Genomic DNA, 27,189 nt, shown 5'->3' with positions numbered 1-27,189 from the left:
CTGTGCGAGGTTCCGTATCACAGCCCTTGGCCATCAGCTTGCTGTCATCAGTGACACTGGCTCACTTCTCACCACATTGACAGCTTAGCCATGTGGCTGGCTGTGGCCAATGGAACATGAGATCTGTAAAGGGCCTAGGTCCCACCCATACCTTTCCCTCTACCATCAAAATGACAGTTCCTCGGCAGAGGTTGATCCTTCAGTTCTGTTCTTGAATCAAGATGAGGAGGAGCAGAGTCCCAGGTGACACATATCATGGGTGAGAACTAAATCCGTTTGTCTAAGAGACTGAGATTTGACACCACGTGGTAACTTAGCAAAAGTACAATATGAATACATGCAACACGTAACGTAAGAGAGGGGAGGCGTTTGGCCTAGCACTTACGGTGGTGGCTGGGACATGTGCGTACCCTACTGGGGTGCCTGGTGTCAGTCCTGCTTTCATTCCCAATTCAAGCCTGCTGCTCCGAAGCACACTGAGAGGCAGCTGGTGACAGCTCAAGTATTTGGTCACCCGCCCCCAACATGGGAAACCTGGACTGGGTTCCTGGCTCTGGAGTAGGCTAACGGGGGAGCGAACCAGCGGATAAGAGCTCTTTGTGTGCTTGTCTATATCTCTCTCTATCTCTGACTCTATGCCTCTGACTTTTAAAAAAGAGATTTTTATGACCTCATTTATTGGAAAAATGTCACAGAGAATATAGAAAGGATGTGAAGTTTTACACGGTCTCATTTGCCATCGATAACTCCAAGATCCAGAGAAGTTAAATGATTTACCCAAGTGTCCAAACTTAGTAAATGGACTATTATTATTTCCAAGAAAATGGAAGAGAGATAATGATTTAGGGTCATGTTCAGAAATGTGCCAGTCTGCAGAATCTACTGAAGGCAAACAGATTTGAGAGTTCTATATTAGAGTTTTGCAATGAATCTCTGCTGGAAACTGGCTGTCTGGTGTTGAAAGCAGAGTTCAGCAGCGAGAATCATCATCATACTACTGGTGTGGAAGACGACACACGAGGACTAAAAAAGGGCCCTGGGAAGCTAACATCCACATCACTAAATGGATGTGCAATGAGCGTGAAGATGAATACAGAGGTTGGAGGGCTGGTGCCGCAGCTCAATAGGCTAATCCTCCGCCTTGTGGTGCTGGCACACAGGGTTCTAGTCCTGGTCGGGGCACTGGATTCTGTCCCGGTTGCCCCTCTTCCAGGCCAGCTCTGTGCTATGGCCCGGGAGTGCAGTGGAGGATGGCCCAAGTGCTTGGGCCCTGCACCCCATGGGAGACCAGGAAGAGCACCTGGCTCCTGGCTTCGGATCAGCGCGATGCGCCGGCCACAGCACGCTGGCCACGGCGGCCATTGGAGGGTGAACCAACGGCAAAGGAAGACCTTCCTCTCTGTCTCTCTCTCTCTCTCTCACTGTCCACTTTGCTTGTCAAAAATAAATAAATTAATTAATTAAAAATAAAAAAAGATGAATACAGAGGTTGGTGATACAACATCTTTGGCTCAGTTAACTAATTTCCCTCCATCCAGTGCCTTGCCCATCCAGTCATTTGAACCCAGAATTTGGCAAATAAGAATCTGGCCCCTGTTTTGAGCACACTGTGGCAGCATTCTTTAATGAAAACTGCTGTAAGAACACTTATTCTTATGGGACACATCACACTGACACTTGGCTGGCAAAAACAGCTACTCAATAACTACTTGATCACTTGTTTAGCAACCTCAACTATCGTGAATATAGTAATTTCTTCTTTTGAGTTCATCTCTGCTCAACCCCACAGTTGTGTGCAGTGGGAAAGTGAACCAACTGATTGGATTTTCTCTTTTAAATAAATAAAATTAAAAATAAAGTGAAACAGGGTAAAGCTACCAAAAATCTGCATATGTTTAAAAGAAATAGGTGGGATGAGGTTGAATGCTTGAGGACCCTGGAATTAAAAGTGGAAAAGAGCTGGCTATTAATAATAAGGCTTAGAAGGTGCCATTTACCTTGGTCAGTTTACCCAAGCACGGGGCTTGGCATCACAGCCAAAATAAGCTTGTCAGTCACCCAGAGCTTATGAATTTCAGAAAGCTAACTTGCATTTTCTAAACTCATAAGGGGCTGAGAAATGCCTACTTTGTTAAATTATTGTTATCATTTAGAACTCTTAGTCACAAGGGACAAAAGGCCCCAATGTCATGCTGGCTTCACCACAAAGGGATTTTACTGATTCAAGCACGCAGGAGCGTGGCTGGCTTGAGTCAGGCTCCAACAGCATCACAGCTCCCTGGTTCTCCATCCTGGATTGATTCCTCCCCACATTTTGAATTTACTTGCAGACATGATGTCCCTTCTTAATTAAACACCAAACACCTCTGCTCCAGACTTCACATCCAGTGTGGAAGGGACATACTCTTCCCTAAATATCTGGAATTATACTGTCGTGGCATCTGCAGGGTCACATACCCAAACGTCAATCAATCATTAGGCCAGACAGATGGCCTGGGCTGCTTCACCTTGGCCAGCACTGAGGCTGACTGTGAAGTTGAACCTGCATTGATTTTAAGGCTGAGTGCAGGGTTTAATCATTCTTCAGAAGAAAAGCTTAGTGTTATTAAAAAGTAAAGATGCTGGGGGTGTGGGTGGGGCAAACAATTCCATTATAAAATGAAAAATGCCACTGAATTAAGATACTTGCCTCAACCAGACAATACATGCTTTTCTAAGCAAGCTAAAAGTGGGGATCTATATTAACGGAACATTTTTTTTTGCAACAAAACAAACTTCTAATTCCATTTCCACAAATTTTTGAAGCATACTTGTGTATGTTACAAACTATAAATAATCCACATTAGAGTTCAGAAGTTCTTTTCCTATTGTATATTAAGAGTTCAGTGAGATTTGTGTCTGTTTGGGTATGGCACAGACTCTCTGTCTTCACCCATTGTCAAATTGTCACACATCTCCTCTCTCCTCAAGATGTTCTAAACTTCTAATCACTTCTTGGTAACAAATTCCTTATTACTAATAGTAGAAAAATCTCAGAGTTTCTATCTTTTTTTCAGAATTTAATATGCAGTCTTCATAAACTGGAAGCCTGTTTCACTCCTTGGGGTTGGCTAAAGGGCTACCGCCAGTATTTATTACACAGGGACTGGCTTCTGTCTCTATTTGAACAGCCCAGCAACTTTGTTTCTTCTCTGAGTGCAATTTGTCTGCCCCTCCTGTGTTTTGCCAGCCCCACGGTTGTTGCAAGGAGGGGTGTATGTTCTGCTGCTTGGCTGGAAGAATACATTCCAAATTAGATCCAAGTTCAAAATGAATTCCCCACTAGGCAAAAACATGGACTCCAGTATACTTCCTGTGTACCCCATTAAAAACCCGTTTGGCCTGGAGTGTTACAGTAGAACTATTTTGTGCTTAATAATATATTCAACACTAGATACCATGGGAAATACAAAGGCTCAGGGCCATGCTCTCTGCACTGAAAACCACACACTTTCCCGGGAGGCCATATTCACATGTAAGTAACACCACACATACATGTGCGTGCACACACCCACAGGCACACATCTTGAAACTAATTCAACACAGCATATAGGAAAGTAAGAATGTACAATACTGAGAGTTTATTGGCAAGAAAATTTCAAGGAAGGGGGTCAGCATTGTGGCAAAATGAGTAAAGCCACTACTTGCATTCCATATGGGCGCTGATTGGAGTCCCAGCTGCTACACTTCCGACTCAGCACCCTGCTCCCTGCTCATGGCCTGGGAAAAGCAGCAGAAGGTAACTCAATACTTGGGCCCTTGCCACCCACATGGAAGACCTGGAAAATCTCCTGTCTTCAGCTTGGCCCAGCCCTACATGTTGCAGCCATCTGAGGAATAAACCAGCATCTAGACGGAAGATTCTCTCTCTCTCTCTCTCTCTCTCTCTCTCTCTCTCTGTAACTCTTTCAAATAAATAAATAAATACTTTTAAAAAATTCAAGGAAGTTTAATTATTCAGGAAAGACCTCATGGAGACAGCCTATCTTGAATATTCCTTTGGAGGCAGGGAGTACTTGAAAAGTCATGCCAAGTGTGAATTATCCAAAAGAAAGAGATTCCAGGTGAGTTGGATCCTAAAGCCTAGTCCCAATTATTTGTCCACATGTGTATACACCAAATTTAGGCCACATGTGTATACACCACATTTTGTTCATTTTAACTGCTTGTTTTATCTCTATAAAGCCCCAGCCTATTGGGGATGTATATTTAAAGTATTTTCTAATGTTGCATTTATTGAAATCTAACTGAACACTGACATTTATTTTAAACCTGATTATTCTTGTGTGAAAAACCACTAAAGCTTTTTAAAAGCTTCAAAAAATATTTCAAGTTTGCGAGTCATCAAATAAGCCATTCTATCATTTTTGTAAATGAACGCATAAGGGTGCCATTCTCTTGGTTATTCACTGATCTGTTTGTTAGAAGCCTTTATTATAGATGCAGTCATTCTGCAAATATTTCTCTAATGCTTTTAAAATAAATAAAACCCAACCGTTGCCTTTAAGCAGCAATAAAATCAGGAATGCATCAAAGCAAGAACTCCAAAGTACAGCTCAAGGTGGCTGTGAGGTGGCTCTAGTGTTCAAAGGCATTGGAAAATGATTCTGGAGAGGTGTAATATTTATATGTCAAGTCTATCTTGCCACAGCTTTTGATGATATTTGAAAAAAAAATTTCCAACCAATGGTCATTGATTTTTTGGCATGTGCTCATTGACTTTATTTGTGACTTGGTTTTATTTATAAATATATCCTGCATCATACCAGGTCATTTTAAAGAGTGGGGATATCTCAAGAGTTTGTTTTACAGTAATACAAATAAACACAATTTAAACAATTTATTTAAACAGAAGTATTCCACTTGCCAAGTCTAAAAGGAGTACTTTGTACTTCATGGTTTTTACACAACAGCCCAATCTTACTTGGCCAAATGCCTTTAACAAAACAGCAAGATGAGAGGGGTTAAGGGTGAACTTGCTACTCACTGAATCTAGAGATGACAAATTATTCATCCCACTGAAGAAAATAGCTCAAAAATGTGTAATGCAAATCTGTTTTGCCCTTTTAGTACTGATTTCAATGTCAGCTTTTTCCTCTTCTCTCACAAATACAAACTGTAAACGAGTCATAGAAGGATGGCTCCTGTGAGAATTATTTTCCTCAGTAAGAATGAATGGCAAGTATAGCCTATGCTTCCCATCTCAGTGCAGCAAAGTTTTTAACTGAGACACCCTTACTGAACAAGCAACTTTTCATTGACTTTAAGACACTTGGTTTCCTAAATCATGCTTCCCAGAAAACATCTGGTGCCTTGCCGCCTGTATCTAATAACAGAATGCAAAGTCAGAAACAAGTAGAGCAAATTCAATTATCTTTTCTTTCTTTTTCTTCCACAGTTATATGGCCAATGTATATATGGAATTTCTGAAAAACTCATCTACCATACAGTGAGAATTCTCTAGTATTCTCATATACCTAATTAAATATTTTTAAGTCAACTAAAATACTGACTTTGGACACGGATAACCCTTCAAATAGAAAAAATTGCTTTGTCATTACAGTTCATCAGAATCTGAAAAATGTTGAAATGATTAGAGCAAAATCGTGTTGTAAAATGTATTAGGTATAGAGTTTTCAGCCTATTAAAGTCAGCAATGTATCATCAGTTGCCTAATAGATCTGGCTGTGTTTCCAGAATTCATAAAATACACCAGTTTTCCTTTTTCAAAAAATAATAGATGGGATAATTCTCTTTTTTTAAGATTTATTTATTTATTTGAAAGTCAGAGAGAGAAGGAGAGGGAGGGAGGGAGGGAGGGAGGGAGAGAGAGGAGAGAGAGATGTCTTCCATCTGCTGATTCACTCCCCAATTGGCCACAACGGCCGGCCCGGCGGAACTGCACCGAGCTGAAGCCAGGAACTTCTTCGGGGTCTCTCATGCAAGTGCAGGGGCCCAAGGACTTGGGCCATCTTCTACTGCTTTCCCAGGCCATAGCAGAGAGCTGGATGGGAAGTGGAGCAGCCGGGACGTGAACCGGCACCCATATGGGGTGCTGGCACTGCTGGCACTGCAGGTGGCAGCTTTACCTGCTACACCACCGCACCAGCCCCCTGGGCTCATTCTTTTAAAAATTTCTTTTGAAGATGGGTACTTGTATCTGTTATATAGTCAATTCATACAAATTTTGTATTAGTGACTGATTACTAATAATGAAACTATAGCTGTAAATTATAAGATGGAGAACAACGGCACAGTTTCATAAATAGTCCCATTCCTGTGCTTTACAACTTGAGCATATGAAGATCAATGTTTTGACCTATCTGGATTCTCAGGCTGCAAGCCCATCATGGCTTTGCATCATTAAGAGTAAGTTTAGGGGCCAGCTCTGTGGCATAGTACGTAAAGTCACTGCCTACGAGGCTGGGATCCCATAGGGGTGCCGGATTGAGACCTGGCTTCTCTACTTCCAACCCGGCTTCCTGCTAATGTGCCCGGAAAATCAGCAAAATATGGTCCAAGTGGTTGGGCCCCTGCATCCAGGTGGGAGATCTGGAAGAAGCTCCTGACTGCTCGCTTTGGCCTGGCTCAGTCCTGGCCATTGCAGCCATTTGAGGAGTAAACCAGCAAATGAAAGATATTTCTCTCTCTCTCTCTCTCTCCTCTGCTCCCTCTTCCTTCCTTCTCCTTTCTCCTTCTCCCTCCTCTTCCACCTCCACTTCCTCCTCCTCCCACCTCCTCTTCTCCCTCCTCCCTCATCTCCCTCCTCCTCCTTCTCCTCCTTCCCTCCTCCTCCCTCCTCTTCCTCCTTCTCTCCTCCTCCCTCTTCCTTCTCCTCCTCTTTTCTCCTCCTCCTTTTCCTCCCTCCTCCTCCTCCCTCCTCTTCATCCTCCTTCCTCTTCATCCTCCTCCCTCTTCATCCTCCTCCCTCTTCTTCCCTCCTCCTCCCTCCTCCTTGTCCTTATTCTTCTTGTTCTTTCTTCCTCTTCCTCTTCTTCCTGTTTAACTTTGACTTTCTTTTCTTTTCTTTTTTTTTTTTTTTTTTTTTTTTTTTTTTTTTTTTTTTTTTTTTGACAGGCAGAGTGGACAGTGAGAGAGAGAGAAAGGTCTTCCTTTTGCCATTGGTTCACCCTCCAATGGCCGCCGCAGCCGGCACACCGCGCTGATCCGATGGCAGGAGCCAGGTACTTATCCTGGTCTCCCAGGGGGTGCAGGGCCCAAGCACTTGGGCCATCCTCCACTGCACTCCCAGGCCACAGCAGAGAGCTGGCCTGGAAGAGGGGCAACCGGGACAGAATCCGGCGCCCCAATCGGGACTAGAACCCGGTGTGCCGGCGCCGCAAGGTGGAGGATTAGCCTAGTGAGCCGCGGCGCCGGCCCGACTTTGACTTTCAAATAAATAAATCTTTTAAAAAAGTTTAACAATGCCATTCACAGATCAGTATTACTAAATATATGTTCTCAATATCTTTTCTTCTAAGAAAGATGCTGATTTTTAAATGATACTCATGACTTTTTGAGTATCTTTCACAAGTCATTAGCTTAAAGCTTCACTTGGAATACTGACATCTTTTTCATTCAATGACAGCCTTTGTTTCTAGGAGACTCTTCAATTTTCATAAGGCCTTATCTAATATTATATTTTAATATGCTAATGAGACAGTTGGGTGACTAACATACAATAAATATTGCTGAAGAACGATTTTTTAAATGAAAATAAATATTCATAAAAATGGACATACATTTTATTTAATTCATTATTTTAATGAGGGAAACAGTAAGATGTTACAGTTAATTTAAAGAACCTTATGTATAGGTAACCAAGGATCCAGAACGGAACTTACAAACACACGTAAAAGTGTGTCCACAGCCCAGCTGTCAACTGTATTCTGCAAGACACATTTCACTTGCACTTCTATGTGTAAGAATTACCTGCATTGTTATCAGTTGTTTAGAACTCACCGAGATTGGAAATAATTCAAAGACAACAATAGGTGGAGACAACCAGGAAGGGTGAGCTAAATCAAATGCCAGCAGAGTCCCAAGACTTTGCAACCGCAAGGAGCTGGATTCCACCAACAACCCAAATGAGTTTGAAAGAGAAATTTTCCCAAGAGTTTTCAAAGGAAAACTCCAACGAACAATTGATTTTTGCTTTGCAATACTTTCAACAGAAAAGTAAGTCAAAATGTGCTGGATGTCAGGTCTACAAAAGTGTAAACTAATAAATGAATGCTATATTAAGCAGATACATTTGTGGTAATTTGTCATGCAATAGAAAGTTAATAGATACATTCATCCTATTTGCCTGATTAGCAAATACTTATCACCATAAGCACTTGTTAAATGTAACCATCATCCCTACTTTACTGATTTCCCTCCTTGATGTTGGCATAGAGTTTTTCTATCAAGTTTAAAGATTTGGAGACACAAGTCATACTCGATGTTAAAAGTGTGAAAACCTCTAATTTCATTAGATTTACTATGTATGCGATTCACAAAAGGAGCCAGAGCCCACATTTCTGTTTACCCCTGACCGTGGTTTAAAGCTCGAAAGGGGCAGGCGCTTGGGGCAGAAGTGAAGACTGGTTGGGATGCCCACATCCCCCGTGAGGGTGCCTGGGATCAGGTTCCAGTTCTGCTTCCAACTGCTGCTTCCTGCCAATGCAGACTGGAGGAGGCAGCCAGTGAAAGCTACAGGAACTGGATCCCTGTCACCCACGTAGGAGAACCTGATTGAGTTCTAGGCTCCCGACTTCTGCCTAGTGCAGCTCCAGCTGCTGTAAGCATTTTGAGCTGAACACAGCTAATGCAAGTTCTCTGCCTTTGTGTGTGTGTGTGTGTGTGTGTGTCTACCTTTTAAATTAAAATAAAAATGTAATAATACTGCCTTAAGAGTAGCTGGCTATCAGTTTTTCCAAATGATTCTCCTGTGTTAATAAATACATTTCTTTATAAAAGAAAGGCACTTGTTAATTTGTTGACCGTGGACCTCTCCTGGAGAGAAGGAAGCTTACTTTCTGTCATCTGATGAGGCCTTGGAACTAAAGGATCATCATTTGTATTGAGATTCTAAAATGAATGGGTCAGGTCTGAGGGTTTTCACCCTTGCTGGCTGGACTTTGGGAAATGTCCATGTCTGAGCTGGCATGTGCCATTCAATCCTTTATCCAGCACTGAAAAGTCCCTGATACTAGAGCGCTGCAGCAGCTATGCAGTTTTTTTGTGGCTACGATCAAAGGCCAAGCAAGTGTGCCACCACAGGAATAGGAGATATTAAAGAGCCAGAGAAAAGATGAAAAATTTACTAATACACATACCTCAAAATAAATACACCTCATTTTAATTTGAATTTTGAAGTGATGGTGTAATACATGTTTTTCAAAAATCAGGTGGGTATTTTGAATGTGTCTAACTTTTATATTATATTACAATATGCTGGGATATTATGTAGCCTGTAGCAAAGAGGTGTGCCTGTTTGTTTGTTTTTTAAATAGAATGAAATAAAGGTAAACATTTAATAACTAATTAAATCCTCTCCCCAGTTCCCCCTTATCTTTTCTTTTCCTTTGTTTAAAGTCTTTATTCTTTAGCTGGCACTAGGCCAAAGCCATGGTGTTCGCAGAACCCTGGTTCCTTCTGAAGCATTCAGGAAGAAATCCACTACCTCATTTATTCTAAAATAACATTTATTTTATTTATTTGGGGGGAGAGAAAGAGTGAGACAAAGTGAATGCAAGTGCTCCCACCTGCTGCTGGTCCACTCCTCAAATGCCAGCAACACTGCAGAGTGCACAGGCGACAGCCAGGAACCTGAACTCATTCCAAGTCCCCTACATGGCTGGAAGGAACCCACTGACCTGAACCACCACTATTACCTGCCAGGATGCAAGTTGACAGGGAGCTGCAGTCAGAGGCTGGAGTTACCACACCCTCATCCTAGCTGGCATCTTAAACCACAGGGTGCATCGTTGCCCATATAACAATATTCACTTTGCTTTTATCACACACATTCTATCTACCAGGCACTATGCCAAGTGTTTTGTATACATCTACATCTTTCCTAAATCCTTACCAAAAAAAAACCTGTACTTTTGATTGTGTCTCATTGCACTGTGAAGAATTTGAAACACAGAGTATTAAATTGTTGGGGATTCTAAGTCCAGCAAGTGGCAGGTCAGAATATCCGAGAGCTTATTCTCCTAAGACTTTTCTATTTGCTTTCTCAGGAAATTAGCAAGCAATTTACATGATTCTCAGATGCATATTAAAGTATACTGATAATATATTTGGTTACCACTGAAGATGTGAACACAGAAACCAGGCACTGGAAATAAGGTGATACCTCTCCTCAGCAAGCTGACAGTGTCTGCAGCTGACAGGGCACACGAGGCATTGATGCCATTAAGGCAACTCTGCAGTTTAAATATGTTCATTGCAACACTATTAACAATAGTCAAACACGGAATCAACCTGAGTGTCCATCAACAGATGACTGGATAAAGAACATGTGGTATATATACACAATGAGAGTAACTGGCTCTTGCCGGCGCCGTGGCTCACTAGGCTAATCCTCCGCCTTGCGGGGCTGGCACACTGGGTTCTAGTCCCAGTCAGGGCGCTGGATTCTATCCCGGTTGCCCCCCTTCCAGTCAAGCTCTCTGCTGTGGCCAGGGAGTGCAGTGGAGGATGGCCCAAGTCCTTGGGCCCTGCACCCCATGGGAGACCAGGAGAAGCACCTGGCTCCTGGCTTCGGATCAGCACGGTGCGCCGGCCGCAGCGTGCCAGCCGTGGCGGTCATTGGAGGGTGAACCAACGGCAAAAGGAAGACCTTTCTCTCTCTCTCTCTCTCTCTCTCACTATCCACTCTGCCTGTCAAAAAACCAAAAAACAAAACAACAACAAAAAACTTGCTCTTAACAAAGAAGGCAATCCTGTCATTTGTGAGACTAAAAGACATTATGCTAAGTGAAGCAAGTCAGGAAAAGGCAAATACCACACGTGATTTCACTTACATGTGAGATCTAATAAGGGGAAATCGAAACTGAGATTAGAACAGTGGTTGCCTGGGACAAGGAAGGGGCAGGGATGGGGAATGGTAGGGCAAAGAGGACAACGGTGCATTTAGATAGGAGGAATAAATTCTGGGACTCTACTGAACAACGGGACCAAAGCTAATAATGACATAGTATATACTTCCAAAGTGCTAGGTCTGCAGAACTTAAATATCTCAGCATGTGCACGTGCACACACACACACACACGTAATAACTATGTTTGGTAATGGATATGTTACATAGTGGGATTGTGGTAATCCTTTCATAAAACTTCATGTTGTACATCATAAATATATGTCTAACAAGTTTTTTTCATTTATACCTCAATATAGAGAAAAACATTAACATAAGATTCGTAAAAATTTGTCTTGAAGTCACTGTTTTGTGTATGTGTGCACATGTGTGTTGGGAATAGTTGTTAAGACTCCAATACCTGTCAGTTTAACCAGATCGCTTTCTTTCCAACAGTATTGATACAAATTGAGATAAAACATGCCTGGGGAGGCATAAGGTAGCAACACTTCCAGAGAACAGTCCATAAGCCACATCCCCTCCAAACACAGCCCACAGTTTTAAATCACTCTTACATGGAGTCCAAGATACAGATGATCTTAATTGCTGTTAAAAGTGTAATGGTGATCACCCAAGGCTGGGGAGGTAAGACAGAAAGGAGGAGTGGAGAAAGGTTACTATACTAAGTTATAGTTAGACAGGAGTAAGAAGTTTTGATGGTCTGTTGCACAGTGGAGTGACTATAGCAAATCTTAATGTCCCTTATATATCCCTGTTTTCAACTGGATATAGAATTTTGAATGTTTTCATCATAAAGAAATGTTAAATATTCAATGAGACAGAGATAATTACTCTGATTGGACATTATATGATGTTTACATGGATCAAAACATCATATGGTTTCCCACAAATATATGTGCATTTTTATGTGTTCATTAAAAACACTTTTTAATTAATGATAGTTTTAAAAAGGCTAAAAATTTTTCAATATTTATTTATCTATTTGAAAAGCAAAGTTGAGAGAGTAACACAAGTGATATTCGATCCACTAGTTCACACCTCAAACGGCTACAATGGCTGGAGCTTGGTCAGTCCAAAGCTGGGAGCCAGGAGCTTCTTATGGGTCTCTCAAGTGGGTGCAGGGGCCCAAGGACTTGGGTAATCTGCTGCTTTCCCAGGCACATTAGCAAGGGGCTGAATTGGAAGCAGAGCAGCCATGATTTGAACCAGGGTCCATATGGGATGCTTGTATCTCAGGTGGCAGCTTCCCGTTAGGGTACTACACTGGCCCCAAAAAGGCTAACACTTTTAAGGTTGCAAATGATTACAAGTATGTCATCAAATTAGTGCAAAGTACTGAAAAAAATTTCTAAGAACCTCATTAACCAAATCACTTCATTTTCTTCTTACCACTATTATAATTAAATAATTATTCATATGTGTTCCTTTGGTAGATTTGTAAAGTTTCACTAAATCCATAACATGTCTAATACACTAATAGAACATCTAACTCATAATATATACTCAATTAATATTCATCAACATGGATGGAAGGTAAGTGAAGAAAGAAAGAAAACAGGACGATCCAGTGACTAATTTGGGCACGTTGCACATGAAAAGTAAAAATGAAAAAGTAGTAAGGGTGTCTCTAGACTTTAGCACCATAAGCCAGATACACAGCACAATGGATAGAGAAGTGAAAAATTCATTGATTTAACTCCCTTTATATGGAAGCTGTTCCACCTCGTCCAGAGTGGAGCTGACTTCATAAAACATTTTGGTGGCCTGGAAGGAAGGGAGAAAATTTTTAGAGTGGAGCCCTTGGGAATTTGAAAAGCATTGTGGGGAGGCTGAGAGGGCGAGAGAACATGAGCTCCTTCTATCAGCGCTGAAGACGTACTATTGATGAAACACAATGATCAACTGTGTGGTTTTCTCGCTCATTGAGCAGTAAGAAAATTGAGAGCAGAGATGGTACTCTGTATTTTTGAAATTCAGCATTCAATAAATATTTAACACATAAGTCACGGTGCAAATGGATGAAGGCCATGATGGAAATAATCTGGGGCAATCTGGTCACAGAATCTTGGATGATCAAATACCACCATGAGGTCATGAGGGCAATCATTATAGAGAAATTAGTACCCCACCCATGACTTGAAAGATAAGCAAAATTAATCTAGGTAAATAAAAAGGAAGGATTGTTTTCCCTAAGTGAAGAGAATGGGCTTGCAATGGCAGCAAGGCTCTGGAAAACAAAGCAGATCCTGAAAACTACATGTAATTTGGTAAGAAGGAAGTAGATAGTGGGAAGATGTGACTGGGTTGGTGAGAATTGACAAGGATGAGGTTGGAGGTGGAGGGAGTTTGGGTCTTACTCTAAAATTAGTATTGAACATTTCAGGCTAGTTAGGCAACTGTAATGGCTGGATCATCCTCCAGTTGCATAGTGACTGAACATACAGGGATAGAGACTTTAGGAAGAGTGATAATTCCAATAGTTTCTGCCAAGAGTCATGAGCATGTGAACCAATGCACTTCTTGTGGGAAAGTGGAGGAGATATGGTGGTTAGGGAGCAGGTGCAGTCACTGATGTTGTGTAGGTTTCAGCCTAGAGTTTACAAGTGATGCCAAATCAGATGAGAGTATAGAGATTTCAGATGTAGCTGAGAGAATAAAGAGTTCAGATATATTGAACTTGAGCTGCTGCTGTAAAATGATAAGAAATAGCAAAAGTTACTATAGACACCTGGATCAGGCACTTATCCTGATTTTTGTACACATAATTCATTTTTAAAAATTTTAAAGAAAGATGTATTTATTTGAGGAGAGAGGAGAGAGCGAGACAGCCAGGACTGGGCCAGGCTGAAGCTAGGAGCCAGGAACTCCATCCTAGTCTCTCACATGGGTGACAGAGACACAAACATTTGAGCCATCTCCCACTGACTTCCCAGGTGCATGAGCAGGGAACTGGATGGGAAGCAAAGCAGTTGAGACTTGAGCCAACATTCCGACATGGGATTCTGGCCTCACAAGCAAATGACTTAATCCACTGCACCATGCCAGCCCTTGTACATGTAACTGTAAATTCTGAATGCCATAATGTATATAAACATTTTTGGAGAAGGCATAGCATCCAATATTACCATGTAGATTAGTATCTATGAACTCTTTTCTAAATATGCCATAGTTAGGAGAGTAAGGCATGAAGTTTTTTTTTTTTCTATACCAACAAAGCCATATTGCAAAACCTTTAAAAAACACATTAAACTAACAAATAGTCATGCATTGTATTTTCCAAAAATGGTATAATGGGACTGTTTGCAATTGATTCAAAAGAATCCCATCCTATACAGCTATCTCATGAACTGAAAACTTGGTACTTCATTTAAAAATAATTCATTAACCCAGTAGGCAAAATATTTGAGTAAGAATTTTAAATGAGGTCTGACCTTTGCTGTGTTTTCCTATATGTGAATGCCTGTTCACTGACACACAGCTTTCAACAGCAGTCTCCTCACCAAGAGCTACAAAGGATGTTGGCCAGATATAAAAATCAGTATCCTTAGGGCAGGCATTTGGCCCAGTGGCTGAGATGCCAACTGGGACACCCACATCCCATACTGGAGTAATTAGGAGAGCCCACTCTCCATTCCAACTTCCTGAGAGTGCACACTCTGGGAGGCAGCAGGTGATGGCTCAAGCACTTGAATTCTGATTACCCACACAGGAGACCCAGATGACTCCTGGATCCTGGCTTTGACCTCACCCAGCCCTGGCTGTTGTAGGCTTTTGGAGAGTGAATCAGTGAATGAGAGGTCTCTCTCTGTCTCCTTTCCTTTTTTTTTTCCTCCTTAAATAAGCTTTTACACACTTATACCAAAGAAAGACATTTTCAACTCCCTTGTGCTGTTTCCCAGGGAATCCCCTACTCTAGCTCCCAAGACATCACTGCTTTTCTGATATTTTTTTAAAGCTTTGGGTTAGTGTTCAGGAATGTCATAGAAATGAAATCATGCAGCGTGTACCCTTTTGTGTCTGACCTCCTTTTGCTCAACATCCTGTCTGGGAGAGTCATCCAGTGATGCGCCCAGGCAGCTCAAACCAGGTCCTCAGAGTCAATTCTGTGTCTCTTTTCCCAAGCCTGCATTCAGTGACTTCAAGCTGGTAACCTGAGACATAGCAGGGCTGGAACATTTGCATCATGGAAATTTGTAAATGTTATAAGTCAGGGCTTTCCTTATCATGAAAAACCAGTTGTCAGCACGTCCCTGGATTCATGACTATGGCTGAGTGACTCAGGAGGGCAGCCCTTTATATGGCCCAACAATATTTCTTCCCATAAATATGTTACACATTTTTAGTAATATACTTTGTAGATATGCCACAAATTGTGTTGGTGCACATTTATTTTTTTTCCCAGTATGGAGCTATTATAAAGGGCTATGACTGCTCTTGCATATATAAAAAAATCAGCATCTGCATGTATCATCTCACCTGTCCACATCTATAATTTTCTGTATTTTGCAGTATGTGCAATAGGATGGGTAGCTTCCAGTGCTACTCAGTGGAGTTTAAAGTATTTTCTCTCCCTTTGATTAAATTAGTGTACTGAGTAAACTGTGTAACAGGGGATAAAAAGCTCTACAGTAGGAAAAAATTATAAAGGAGATCCTGAGTATAAAAATAATTTCTATATTTTTTCTGAAATGAAGGGAGAGGCCATGACAGTCCATGATGCAGCAAATGAAATTTCTTGTGCCATTTGGTCCTCAGGAATGCAAATAAACAGGAGAAAAAGATAGTTAAATATATTTAAAATTAATAAACTGCTGATGGTCTCTCACCAATAATAATAATCATAAACTCACCAAGGCCCTCACCTTCCTGATTCATTTCCTGAATAGCTGCAAACAGCCTTGGATGTGCCACCAAAGCCAGGGGCCAACAACTCAACCCAGGTCTCCCACATGGGTGATGGGAATCCAACTCTTGAGTCACCATCTGCTCCCTCCCAGGGTGTGCATTAGCAGGAAGCTGTATAGGAAGCAGAGCTGGGACTTGAACTAGGCCCTCTGAGGTGGGATACAGGTGTTCAAAGAGGCATTTTAATCACTATGGCAAGTGTCCAAGGTGTCTGCTCCAAATTTCCACTCACTCTATCATATAACTTGGGGAAAAATGAATCTTTACAGACAGGAATTCCATGACTATCTTAAATAAACCACTCAATATTCTCTCTTCCTAAATTATTTTCATTCGTAACAATTTACTATCAGAAACAGTATATTTTATTGCTTAATAGTACTTTTGCCATAGCTCTTCAGTGGAATATAGCCCAGGAGAGCAAGGAGTATGTTTAACCCACAGGCTGTGCCCCTGTACCTCCAGTTCAGTGTCTGGCACAAAGGAGATGATCAATAAATATTGTTAGTTTGATGAATTTCTTTTAGATATTGTGAGCATGTATTTTCACACGTGCTCTCTAACTGAATCCTCACACCTTTGAATTGGATAATAATAGTAGACACATACTTGAAACAATACTATTTAGATGTAGGCAATGTTCTTAGGGCTTCAGTCAAAGTAAATCTTAAAGTAACTTCAGGAAACATTCTTATTTACAGATAAGGATATGGAGACACACGGAAGTTATATACTTAGCCTACAGTTATTTATCTAGGACAGTGGTTGTGTCTGGATTTTAACAGAGTCAAGCTTGTTGTTGGTTTCCATGATGTTAACAGCACAGAGCTTTCCACTGGTTTATTGTACATGTTAGACAGGCTGAGAGCTTTGGATGGAAACTACTGTTTCCTTAATTATATTTTATATTTGTGCTGGATTTATGTTTATTATTGCTTTCAAATATCTTTTTGTAACTAATGATTGCTGTAGTATAAAATGAACACTGCAGAAAAGTGTTCATAACACATTTAGAATTATTGAATTGCAGATTGCCAGAGCAAAGGGAGAACTTAGATGTCACCCATTTTCCAATCAATAAATGGGACACTGAGGCCCACACAGGTCCAGTGACACTCTGTGGTCACCGAGAACATCAGTTATCATCCCAGCTTGGAAAGAAGGCTTTCAATTGAGTAGCTGAAAGCGCACAATTTTTCAACACCTACCTTTCTCGCTTGCCTTTGGCTAATGAGGCATAGATGCTATGGTGATAAATGCTCCATAAGTAATAAATGGAACAGAAAATGCACTCTGCAAAGGGGGTGGGTAATGGTCTTTTCCCTCCTTGTGTTTAATGATTAAGCCATTCATCCTTACACAGAAATGACAAAAATCTATTCCATGATCATTTATCAATACATGTTTTCAGATTTTAAGATTATTGAGTTTATCATATTTTTACTGCTATAATATATATCTGGATAAAGAAATAGAGTATATCTGCCATAATTTTATTTTTTACTTTTTTGTTTAGTCTGAAACTGATGATTAAATAAGTCTTAAAAACATGTCATATCCCCATGTCAGATTTTGTATTGGACATTACTGTTTCATGAGTTCACTCAACAGATATCTATCTGCTTCTAACCAATGCCAAGGACTACAGAGAAATGCACAGTACCCTATTGGGAAGAAAAGCTATCGAGAAAGACAAACCCAGGTAGAGGGCATAGAGAGGAACTATTTTTGTTGGGGTGGTGTCAGGAGGCCACTCTGAGAAGGGTGACATGCAACAGAGACTGGGATGGATTGAGTTACCTGTAACAACATTTGGGGAAAGTTACTCAGAGAGTTAAGGGTAACTGCAAGGAGGAATATATTAGCCAAGTTTGAGAAACATCAAGACAGACAACATGACTGACAGAGTGAGAGCCTGAGCGTAAAAGCAGAGACACTGATGCATGGAGGAGCCTGCTGGAGAGACGTGCAGGCCACTCGAAGAGCTTTTGAGTTTGTTATAAAATGGGAGCCCAGTGTGTGCAAAGGGGATTCAGGAGCCAATGTACTATGTTGTTCCAGTAGCAGCAGCGTCGGACTAACCTTATGTGATGGCAACTTTAATGTGTCAGCTTGACTGGCTTAAAGGATGCCCAGGTAGGAGGTAAAACATATCTTTAGGTGTGTCTTCCAGAGTGTTTGCAGAAGAGTTTAGCATTTGAATCTGTAGACACAGTAAAGAAGTTTTCATCACTGGCATGGGGATGTGGGTGAGCATTATCCAATCCACTGGGGGCCCCAATATCAACCCAAGGCAGAGGAAGTGTGAATTTGCTTTCTGAGGAGCTGGGACCTGCACATTCTCCGGCCCTTGATAATAAGAATTCCTGGTTCTTGAGCCTTTGGAGTAGGATCAGGACTCACAACGCTGGCCTCCAAGTTTGGGGGCCTTCACATTGGATTGAGATTTACACTCGACAGTTCTGCTCCTTGGCCCTTGGGTTTGGACTGGAATTCCTGCAGCTTTCCTAGGCCCTCCAGCTTGCAGATGGCAGATTAAGGACTTCTCAATCTCCATAATCATGCCTGAGTCAATCTCTCATAATTAACCTCTTTCTAGGCATCCACATGTATCCTGTTGATTCTATTTCTCTCAGGACCCTGTCCACCACACTTGGCTCCAGATTTCCCTAGTGAGTAGAATGTATAAGAAAGGACCCCATCAGCAGACTAGAAAAGGTGAGGAATTCCTGCAAGCAGAAAGCAATGTCAGGGGCAGGTGTTGTATTACAGCAAGTTAACCCACCACTTGAAATACTGGCATCCCATAACCAAGCACTGGTTTGAATCCTGATGGCCCTGCTTCTAATCCAGCTCCCTGCTAACATGTCTGGGAGCGCAGCAGGAGATGGTCCAAGCCCTTGGGCCCCTGCCACAAATATGGGAGACCTGGATGAAGTTCTAGGCTCTTGGTTTCAGTGTGGCCCAGTATGGTTGTTGTGGCCTTTTGGGGAGTGAACCAGTAGATGGAAGATCTCTAGATTTTTCTTTTTGTTTCTCCCTCTTCCACTGTCACTCTTCTTTCCAAATAAATAAATACTTTAGAAAGAAAAAGTAATCGGCAGCTGATTGATAAAGAAAGATAAGATTGATAAAGAAAGTAAGGCAGATAAGATCTCCTAGACAGAGAAATCAGAAAACAAACAAAAGAGTTCAAACATTTGGAGCAAGAGCAAATAGTCACACGGGAGCCCTGAAGGAGCTCTCATCTCAGAACCAACAAATGGAGGAAGAAGTAGACCACGGAAATTAATTTAACTGCTTGCACATCACCTAGGGAATTGCATCCCCTACCCTCTTAGACTGCCTGTGATTCCGTGTAGCTGATTGCTTTTGGCTTTGGCTAACACTTTGAGAACTCTGCTCCTAATAAAGTAGGATTACAAGTCTAGAGTTGGAGAGTGAGCGAGATACAAAAGAGAATTTAAGGCAACTTGGAGCTTTCCCCAGGGACACTGGAAGGGCGAAGGAAAATACATGAAAGACCAAAGGCGTAAAATCCTTTACACTTTCCACTCCCAGCTTAAAGCTCTCCTTATACAAATTGTTATGAGGGTCTACATGCACCATTGTAATCCAGCCTGCCAATTAACCAATATAAGTTGATATTTGAAATCTATCACCCATTTACACAAAGTTCTCAGTCTCCCATTCTTAACTCTGAATGAAGAGTGAGGGATGGAGAACTTTCTAAACTATTTCAAAGACAGAGAATAAACAGTAACAACAAGAAGCGAGAATTAGCATCAGACTTCCCATCAGCAACCCTTTCTTGCCAGAAGACAATGAAATGGCATCTTCAAAAGTCATATAAAATTCCATTTTTCGTGGAATAGTTTGAAAAATCATAAAACTATACAAAATGATGGGCAGATACCTCCAGGGTACCCATGGAGGGAACCCACAGAGCCAAACCCTCAGTTTGGGGACCACAGGCAAAATCAGCTTTAGCTTCTAACGGGAACCACCTGGAAGAACAGTTAAGGTGCATCCCTGAGCCTTCACCCCAAAGCCCCTCTGATTCAGCGCATCTGGGGTGGTGGAGCCACAGGGTTTGTGTGCCTCAGGGACTGCCAGGTGATGCTGATACGGCAGTTGGGGACCACATCTTGAGAATCACTGGGTTAGGCCCTGTTCAGACCTTTGTGAGTCACTTACCTATATCACTTGCCTGGCCCCTATTTAAATTTGTAAATCCAGCTTTAAATCTTCCTTGGTATCATTATTCTAATGAACTAGTGTTTCTAGTTTTGAAAAGCACATCTTTCATAACTAAGGGGAACCATGAAATATTTGTTCCTGTTTGAGCCTATGGGATAAAAGTAGCCTTTTTTAAAAAAAATCTTTTTTTTGGAATGCATTTTTATTGAGAAAAATGAGAAAGTTACTAAGAACAAAACTGTTCGGTCGAATTTATTTTATATATCCTGTGCTATGGTCTGAATATTTGTCCTCCAAGTGTATATACCGACAGACTAATCCCCAAAGTGCTGGTGTTAATAGGTGGAGACTTTGTGATGTGTTTCTATTATGAGGGCAAAGCCTTGGGACTGATCTCAGTGTTTTTATGAAACTAGCCCAGGGAAGCTAGTTTACCTTTTCACCATGTGAGGACAGAGATAGAAGTTGGCATCTGAGGAATGAACCCTCCCAACGCTGAATCAGCGAGCACTTTGATCTTGGACTTCCAGCCTCCAGAACTGTGAGTTTATTGTCTGTGAGTCCCTCAGTAGCCCAAACAAAGGCGTCCTGATGGTTTTCACCTATGTAAAATGGTCTCCCAGGGGCTGCAGAAAAGTTGTGGAAGATGAGTACAATGGAAAAGCAATGCACGGATTTAGAAAACTTTTTTTTGCACAAACATAAACTCTTCCAATTCCACTTTTCCACACACTTTTTTGAGGGCCCCTTGTAGATCATTCTTTGTTTACAGGTGCCCCTGTATTCCTGGCCCTGTTGGACCTGTTACTAACAGCTGTGCTGTGGGTGAAAAAATGTTTTTCATTCTTCAGCTTGCTATTCCAGAACAATGAGGATGGAATTCAAATTGTTAATGCTGGTGAGAACTGAACTGATGCCCTCAAAGGTCTAAGCTGAGTATTTGGTTAGATATTATGGTAACTACGATGTTAATCATTCTGATGAAGATCCTGGTGTTCTATTTCAATTCTTTGGGTTATGGACTTATTAGCAAATGTGCATTTTTATGACCATAAAAACAATACTAAGTATTTTGAAACTTATTTTGAATAAAAGAATGGGTTTCTTAGTTTGCCAGAGGCAAATCTCAGTGAACTTAAGTAATTCCAATAATGGTGGGAAACTCTAGTATTGCATAACAGAGTAAAAAATCTATAAAGAATCAGAGAAAAAAATAGGAAATAGCAGAAACAGCAACCAGACGATGGCACAAAGGAATAAAAACAAAGAGTGATTGCCATTTTGCTTTATGGAGCCCAAACATTAAGAACAGCCAAATTTCTCTCCATTTTACTACTGCTGGCAGGAAGGGAGTTGAGAGAGAAAACCTGCCAATTAACCTCCTTGCTGAACAGGCCACAGTCAGAAACATGGGAAGGAATCAGAAGTTCTGGGTCCAAAATGCATAACTAGGAATTCTAGTGTGCATAGGCATGATTTTTCAGTTTTATCGTTTCATTGTAGTGCTTAAAACTAGCAGTTTAAGGGCTGGCATTGTGGTGCAGTGGGTTAAGCTTCCTCCAGCATCCCAAAAGGGGGCTGGTTCAAATTCCAGCTGCTCCACTTCCAATCCAGCTCCCTGCTAATGACCTGGGAAAAGTAGTGGGGAAGAAAGCTCAAATGTCTGGGCCCCTGCCACCCATGTGGGAGACCCAGATGAATCTCCTGGCTTCAGCCTGCCCCAGCCATGGCCATTGTAGCCATCTGGGGAATAAACCAGTAGATGCAAGATTTCTCCCTCCCTTTCCTCCTCTCTCCTTCAGTAACTCTGAATGTGAAATGAACAAATAAATCTTTTTAAAAAAAGGAAAAAAAAAGCCAACAATTTATAAGTCTCATAGCATATGCTAAATAGTAATATTATTAGAGCACCCTTCCTTTCAAATTATTTCACATTCCATTATGAGTGTCTGTGTAGAGATATTACGTTTGGCTTCCAAAGGGCACTTCACAAAATGAAAATAATAATAATGAAGGTCGTTAGTATTTTGTTCATTTTCCCACATTACTGTGTGGAAAAGATAGAGTTCAAGTTTATTCAGCAAAATATTTGTGACTGATAGAGTCATTTTAAGATCTGGGTTGTGTGGAAGGATATACCTATATTAGGGATACTTTTCTTTTACTGAGCCTGAATAATATGTGTGACTACTTCAAGAAGTACATGGAGAATGGTATATAAAAATAGGCTTATTCTGGTGCCAAAAAACTGAAACCCAGGCATGTAAGGAGTCTTTAATTCCCCTTTCCATGAACTATTTTTTAAAAGAGATTTATTTATTTGATTTGAAAGGCAGCATTACAGAGAGGCAGAGGCAGAGAGAGAGAGGTCTTCCAACCCCTGGCTTACTCCCCAGATGGCCACAACAGCCGGAGCTGGGCTGATCCGAAGCCCAAGCTTCTTCCATGTCTCCATGTGGGTGCAGGGGCTCAAAGACTTGGGCCATCTTCTACTGCTTTCCCAGGTCATAGCAGAGAGCTGGATTGGAAGTGGAGCAGCCAAGACTAGAACTGGCACCCATATGGGATGCTGGCAACTGCAGGCAGCAGCTTTACCTGCTACGCCACAGCACTGGCCCCTTCCATGAACCTCTGAAGTAACTTCATACTTGAATAGGCCATAAAGCTCATTGAAATCAGCTTGTGACTCATTTACGCACCCCTTTGAGAAATTTTGAGGAAGTTAATGGCTAATTTTTACTCATTGCTGAACATGGATTACAAACACCAAGCTTCCTTATTAGAGACATTAAAATCAGCAAACAGTACATATGCATACCAGTTGAGGTATCAGGAGACCTGAACTATGGACTTGATTCTATCACTCAACATTATGAAGCTTTAGTAAGTCACCTTTTCTCTAGAAACCTTAGTTTTCTCATAATAAAATGAGGATTAAAAAAAGATTTCTAAAGACCCCTCAACTGTAAAAATTATTGATGCTAAGAGGACAGAAACTATGTAAAGTTAACTGTGAAACAACATAAGCTGACATATCTGAAACTTGACAAATTTACCTGTAAAAATAATTAAGACTTGGTTTTCAGTTCTCAGACAGCAGAGCTACCTTAATATAACAGCAAGTGACAAAAGGACTCAGCAAACTCTAGCTCTCAAAATATTGGTAGACCCAGATTGAGTTCCAGGTTCCTGACTTCTCCCTGGCCCAGACCTGGCTGGTGCAGGCATTTGGGGAAGGAACCAGTTGATGGAAGACCTCTCACCATCTTTCATGCAAAATAACAATAAAATTGCAGACGTTTAACATAGAGAATAGGGCTGAGATAATGGTAGAAAGAACCATGCAATGCTTGCCTGCTTTCGAAACCCATGACTATGCTTGTGGGTCCACACAGCAGGCAAGATGGCTGCTCTGAGCTCAGCTCTTGCTGAGAACCACAGGACCGGAGTGAGTGAGTCCCTGGCAGAGCAGTACAGGACTGGAGTGAGTGGGTCCCTGACAGAACCACAGGACCGGAGTGAGTGGGTCCCTGGCAGAACCACAGGACTGGAGTGAGTGAGTCCCTGGCAGAGCAGCACAGGTAGGTCCAAGAAGATTCCTACAATTTGCTTGTGCTTCAAAACCAGGCCTTTGAGGTACAATTTCAAACTACTTGTCACTGACATTTTGTGGGGTTTGAAATAAATTTAATGGGTTCAACCAAAAGTTGACAATTACACAGGACAGAGCTATTCACAGTGTACTAAACACAGTTCATGTGGAGGGATGGCACAGATAACAAGGATATTGCTTACAGAGAAATTTATCCAAAGCAATTTATAAAACACACACAATTACTGATGATCAAATGATGGTGGGCATGTCTGATTTAGTGACCAATAAATAAAAACTAGCACCATTAATTCATGATGGTCATTCTGACTCGCACAATTCCCTGATACTCTGTTCCAGCATTCAGGTAACACAAGAGCCAGTCAGAGACTCAAAGCACAGGAAACTGCCAAAAAGATGTTGCTTTTGCTTGAGGCTCCAAAGGACACAGATGCTCCAACAGAAGCAGTAGGCAGTCTACACGGCTTCCTGGTGAGTCATAGAGACGTCCAGCATCATTGCATCTGTGGGGTCATAAAGACCTGGTTGTGGAGAAGGTTGGCTGATGGAGTCCTGTTCTCAGCACTATGGAGAGCTGGCAGCTGTGCAGGCCACCTGGTCGGCGTCAAAGCAGGTCACAAAACAGGACAGACCTTGCTCTCAGACTCTAGAGGGTCTCACTGGAAAAGTATTCTTTACCCAGCTTTCTGCATCCTTGTCTTTTGGCCGAGTCTTGGATAAGTAGCATATAGACAGAATTTCAAAAATACATTCTAATACTTGTTGTCTTTGGAAAAGCAAATTAATATGTTCATATCTTTTGCATATTCCAATTATCCTGACCATCGTATTTTGTATTTTCTATTTATTTCTTAAATCTCATTTTTAGCTGTGTGTCAATACTGAGTGAAATCTGTGTAGTCCATCCAGCAAAGTACTGGAATCTGTGTTTTCTAGTAAGTGCCTCATAATTGAAATAGTCAATGTGATATAAAGTTATGATCTACTCTACTTAGCTGAGCACCCAAAGACTTTACTTCCATACATATTCCTGAGATCTTTCCAAGTATATATTAAGAGACATCTGCATTGTGTGTGTGTGAAAGGGCGTTCTCCGGGATTGTAAATCTGGACATGTTGGGATATAAATTCACTAAACACTAATAAAATGGGAACTGTCTTCTTTTTGGAAAACATCTATCTCAGGTAAGGAAATGAGAGTGTCCAGAAGGGACCTGGGTAGGCCGGCCACAGAAGGGTAACTGCGAAAGGGGTAGAGAAATAGCTGCTCTCTTAGGGAGGGAAGACTCAGAAGATGTTAACTTTCAGAGTTTTCTAGTTATTCTGATTTTCTTTTTTTTAAGATTTATTTATTTATTTGAAAGTTGGAGTTACACAAAGAGAGAAAGAAAAGCAGAGACAGACAGAGAGAGAGGTCTTTCATCCTCTGGTTCACTCCCCAATTGGCCACAACAGCTGGAGCTGTGCTGATCCAAAGCCAGGAGCCAGGAGCCAGGAGTCAGGAGCTTCTTCCAGGTCTCCCACATGGGTACAGGGGCCCCAGGACTTGAGCCATCTTCTACTGCTTTCCCAGGCCATAGTAGAGAGCTGGATCAGAAGTGGAGTAGCTGGGTCTTGAACTAGTGCCCATATTGGGTGCTGGCACTGCGGATGGCAGCTTTATCCTCTACACAAGTGCTAGCCCCCTGATTTTCTTAATATCTTCATTTAGATTTTCAGGACCCAATTATTCCAGAAACTTCTGAAGATAATTTCTAAAACTGATTTTGAGCATTTTGGGTCATATGGTGATAAGAGTTTGGAAATTCTTGCAGTAGGATCACAGACATTCTGCAATACATGTATCTTCTGTTTCTGGCACGACTGTCTCGTGGATGCCTGGAGTAAAATTCCCAGTGGAAAAAAGCAAAAGGGTTTGAATAACACATAAGAGATTCAGGTTAAATCCAACAGATCTGTTACAAATTCAACTATGTTAAACAGTAGGTACAAGTGAAAATGGAATTCATAAACAGGAAGGTAAAATTTAAGATTATAAAGAACAAACTACAGAGCTTCTAAGAGATGGAGCATATGAAAGAGATACTAGTTCTACAGGGATGTTATAAATTGTTCTGGTACATTCTGCAATGGAGTTTCAGAATAAGACTGGAGAGAATGGAAGGAGAGGCAGTACTCAACTGGGGCTGAGAATTTCCAGCAGTGAAGTAAAAACAGAACCTGTTTTTAAAGAACCCAATGAATCCCAAGGAGCATATAAACAATTTTTTAATTGTAACATAAAATCAGGATACAATTTCCAAAAACAAAATGCCCCTAACCAAAACGTCTTAAAATCATCCAGAAAGAAACTGCAGATGTTCTTAAAAAATAAGAATTAGAACTAACCACTAATAACTCCAGAGCAATAAAAAAGTCAAAGACAAAGGAATAATGGCTTTCAATGAGGAGAGGAAGTTGCTATCACTTCAAAATGGTTTTCTCAGGGAAACATGTTTCGAGAGTGATATAAAGAGAACAGGATGCAAACAAAACCTGTGAAATCGAACACTACTGCACATTGCCGCAGTATCTTGTTAAGGATATATCTCAGGGGCTGCCGCCGCAGCTCACTAGGCTAATCCTCTACCTTGCGGCGCCAGCACACCGGGTTCTAGTCCGGTCGGGGCACCAGATTCTGTCCTGGTTGCCCCTCTTCCAGGCCAGCTCTCTGCTGTGGCCCGGAGGTGCAGTGGAGGATGGCCCAAGAATTTGGGCCCTGCACTCCATGGGAGACCAGGAGAAGCACCTGGCTCCTGCCATCGGATCAGCACAGTGGGCCGGCCGCAGCGCGCGGGCCGCGGCGGCTATTGGAGGGTGAACCAACGGCAAAAAGGAAGACCTTTCTCTCTCTCTCTCTCACTGTCCACTCTGCCTGTCAAAAATAATAAAAAAATCAATAAATAAAAAAAGGATATATTTCGGGAAGGTGGTAAGTGTTCACCAAGGAAGACAGAAGATGCAGAGACCAGTGAACAAAGACAAAGGAAACACGTGAATGAACCTGACCAAACACGGACTCCAGACAACAGAAACAACTCGTGGACCGAACAAACAAGATGAAACTAAAATACCGGATGGTGGAAATATGGCATAAACAAACCACGTAACTACTACAAATAACTTACTTTGAACAAAGGGAGATAGATGAAACTTTAAAGAAAACAGGACAAAGATGGACAGAATGGATTAAAATGTCCAGCTGTTTGATTTTACTCAGTCTGTCATCAAATGAAAAAGGCACTATTATTTGCCACAAAAAGCAGAAAAATAAAGTACTGCCTATGAAACTGTGGAATTAAGA

This window comes from Oryctolagus cuniculus, chromosome 9 (assembly GCF_051225735.1).
Source record: "Oryctolagus cuniculus isolate XC-2025 breed Fujian yellow rabbit chromosome 9, ASM5122573v1, whole genome shotgun sequence".
NCBI classification, from domain to species: domain Eukaryota; kingdom Metazoa; phylum Chordata; class Mammalia; order Lagomorpha; family Leporidae; genus Oryctolagus; species Oryctolagus cuniculus.
Note: the sequence above shows the minus strand (reverse complement) of the source record.